At 42.4% G+C, this 3450-nt stretch overlaps 1 protein-coding gene across 3 annotated transcripts in view; it reads left to right on the top strand.

Moving 5' to 3' along the window:
• CLIC5 (chloride intracellular channel 5) overlaps nucleotides 1-3450 on the top strand; it is a 198011-nt gene that overhangs the window by 331 nt on the left and 194230 nt on the right. The gene's annotated exons all lie outside the window — the stretch shown is intronic.

Below are 3450 nucleotides of genomic sequence, written 5' to 3'. Positions count from 1 at the left end.
GTACAACCTGGAGACAGAGGCCTTGGGGGGGTCGAGTTGGATCTAGTAGGAGAGGTTAGTTCCACTCTCCTGCCACGCCCCATCTTCTAGCGTCCCAGGGCTGGTTGCCCTTCAGGGGACCTGAAACATAGCGAGTCCCTGAAAGGGCACCTGGCTATTGGCAGCCTCAGGCTTACTGGCATTCTCCGTTCGCCCCTAGTTAACATGCACCTGGCGGTAAGGTGTCTGCCGGAAAAACGACTTTGGCAGCCCCAGAGCCCAGCACGAGCAGCTTTAGCCAGTTCCAGTTAGTTGGGAAAAATACAGTGTGGCTCTACCAAAGCAGTATGTGTCCGTGTTGCTGGAGAAGTGATCACCGTATTACACGCGAATTGAGTACTAGGCAGTTTATGAGTAAGGTTGCAAGAAATACAGAAACACGGTCCTTGCAGTAGGGAACTAGGAATGGCTACCAGCTGAGAAATGGGCGTTTCTTTTTAACACGCGTGTGGGTCTGGAGCTTTAGTGTAGAGCCATTGCCAAGACCCCAGAGTCTGGAAGCAGCTGCAGAGACAATCTGCGGCTGGATATTTTCTGTTGATTATTAGTTTGTACCTTCAGAAGTTAATTCCAGTTTCAAAGCTCAAGGCTGGCCTGTGCACTGGTGAATTGGGGCATCTCAGATCCGTCCGTGGGCTGCCAGAGCTGGAAGGAGTGGCAGAGGCCACGCTGTCCAGTCCCTGCCATCTGCCAGACCTGAGTTTGAATCCTCACTCAGCAGCTGAGCAATCCTGGGCCAGTATCTCCGCCTGTTTGAGCCTCCATGCCCTCATCTGCAAAACAGGCCCCCTTACAGTACTAGCCTCTTCGGGTTATTATCAAAAAATGAGATAAAACAGTAAAGTACTCAGCACACGTGCTAAGTGTCAGTGATTGTTATTGCTATGACCAGAAAAATGTTCCTCGACGTGAACAATGGTCAGGGGAAAGCTGAGCTCTGGGGGAAATTACATGACATACAACTGAGTTAAATTTAAACGTCCTGGCATTTGGGGCGTAAGATTACGCGTGTCCCGTTTGTTCATTCACTGGGTACAAGACTGCTTAAAGAGTAGACAGAAACTGGCTGCCGTATACGTCAGGTGGTGATGGAGACAGTTGCTGTATGGGCATCAGGAGAGAAGGGCTCCCTTCATTCACTGTCCCTGCCCCTGCCCATGTGACTGGGTCAGATCAGGGAGTCCTGTGCAGCCTGGTCTCCTCTATAAGATAACGTGGTCAAGAACAGAGGGACAGAATGATTCATAAGGATCTTTTTGTCCCAAGCATCTGTTATCCTACAAATATTTACTATGTCAACCACAAATGAAAATCTATTTCAGATGCTTAAATAATAAGGATATTTCTCATCTCACAAAACAGGAAGTCCAGAGGTAGGGCAGGCTTCAGAACTGGTTGAATTAGCAGCTCAACAATGTCACCGTGTCCTGAGTTCTTTCTAACTCCTCATGGAGCTATTAACAGAATTGGCTTCTGGTTCCTCTAGTGGTAAAGATAACAGTAGCAGCAGGGATCATATGACTCATTTTTCACTTCCTCTGGGCAATGGACGTGACTTCTTAGTTTTTTTGTTTTTTGTGTTTGGCTCCAGCAACTATCTCCTTCAGTCACTCTACAATTGTGTCATATGCCCAAACCTAAGCCAGCATATGAAATTCAGCAGACCAATTCAGTCTGCACTTCGAGCTGAGTTCTCTTTACCAAACTGTACTTCTTCTGTCAATGGAAGTGAGGTGTAGTGGGTGCTGGGAAGGCCACCAGAGAGTCCACTATAGGGTCATTGGAAGCATTTAATGATAATAAAAGAAAACATAACAGTAACAAATTCTCCATTTCCAGTGTGATTTTTCTGATATGTTCCTTTATATAGATAGACAAAATAATAATGTTCATTTATAATTTTCTTTCAGCTCAGCTTTTGAAAAAGGAATTTCATATAAATCTTAGAAATAGGGATGAAATTTAAGCCCATTTTTGTGTTGGAGATTGAAATGAACTAGGAGCTATAGTCTAAATCCGTCATGTACAAATGAATGTGGTGCCCCAGAGAGAACCGACTTGGCTAAATTCACACAAACTAATTACAACTAGAGTCTTTGCCTCCATGGCCAATGTCAAGTTTGGAAGCAGCATGTTAGAGGGAGTATCTTTTTCCCCCCATTAAGTAGACTCAAGACTTAACATTTATTCATTAGTGTAAAATATTTAAAATGTTTTATCCTGTTTTCAGAATCAACGACATAGCTCTTCATGCAGTTATTTTTCTTTTAAACTCCTAATTGGGACGCATCACTCATTGTTGGCAGGAATGGGTCAGAAGCTAGAAATTACAGGAAAAAAGTTTCACAAGAAAAGTCACACCCTGCCCCAAGAAAAACAATTCCTGTCCACTGCTCAGTCTGGTTTAACGACAAAACTGAAACCAGTGAATCAAATTTCAAGTCGCAAGGAATGTATTTTAAGTTTCACTTTTTAATATATATTAGATGTTACTGTGAAGAAAACATAATAGAGGTTTTCTCTTAAATATGATGGGGAAAGGACCTTAGGAATCGTAGTACTTTAATAATTTTGAAAGTTTAACACAAACTCTGCATCCACCCCATTTTCAGCAAGATTGCATTTCAATAATCTCAACAAATAAGACTATAAACTATTTTATTTATTTATTTATTTATTTATTTTTTAAACATCTTTATTGGAGCATAATTGCTTTACAATGGTATGTTAGTTTCAGCTTCACAACAAAATGAATCAGTTATATATATACATATGTTCCCATATCTCTTCCCGCTTGCGTCACCCTCCCTCCCACCCTCCCTATCCCACCCCTCCAGGCGGTCACACAGCACCTAGCTGATCTCCCTGTGCTATGCGGCTGCTTCCCACTAGCTATCTACCGTACGTTTGGTAGTGTATACATGTCCATGCCTCTTTATTGCTTTGTCACCGTTTACCCTTCCCCCTCCCCATAGCCTCAAGTCCATTCTCTAGTAAGTCTGTGTCTTTATTCCTGTTTCACCCCTAGGTTTTTCATGACATTTTTTTTCTTAAATTCCATATATATGTGTTAGCATACGGTATTTGTCTCTCTCTTTCTGACTTACTTCACTCTGTATGACAGACTCTAGGTCTATCCACCTCATTACAAATAGCTCAATTTCGTCTCTTTTTATGGCTGAGTAATACTCCATTGTATATATGTGCCACATCTTCTTTATCCATTCATCCGATGATGGACACTTAGGTTGTTTCCATCTCTGGGCTATTGTAAATAGAGCTGCAATGAACATTTTGGTACATGACTCTTTTTGAATTATGGTTTTCTCAGGGTATATGCCCAGTAGTGGGATTGCTGGGTCATATGGTAGTTCTATTTGTAGCTTTTTAAGGAACCTCCATACTGTTCTC

The sequence above is a fragment of the Globicephala melas genome, chromosome 11 (genome assembly GCF_963455315.2).
Source record: "Globicephala melas chromosome 11, mGloMel1.2, whole genome shotgun sequence".
NCBI classification, from domain to species: Eukaryota; Metazoa; Chordata; class Mammalia; order Artiodactyla; family Delphinidae; genus Globicephala; species Globicephala melas.
This window is presented reverse-complemented; position numbering and strand designations above follow the sequence as displayed.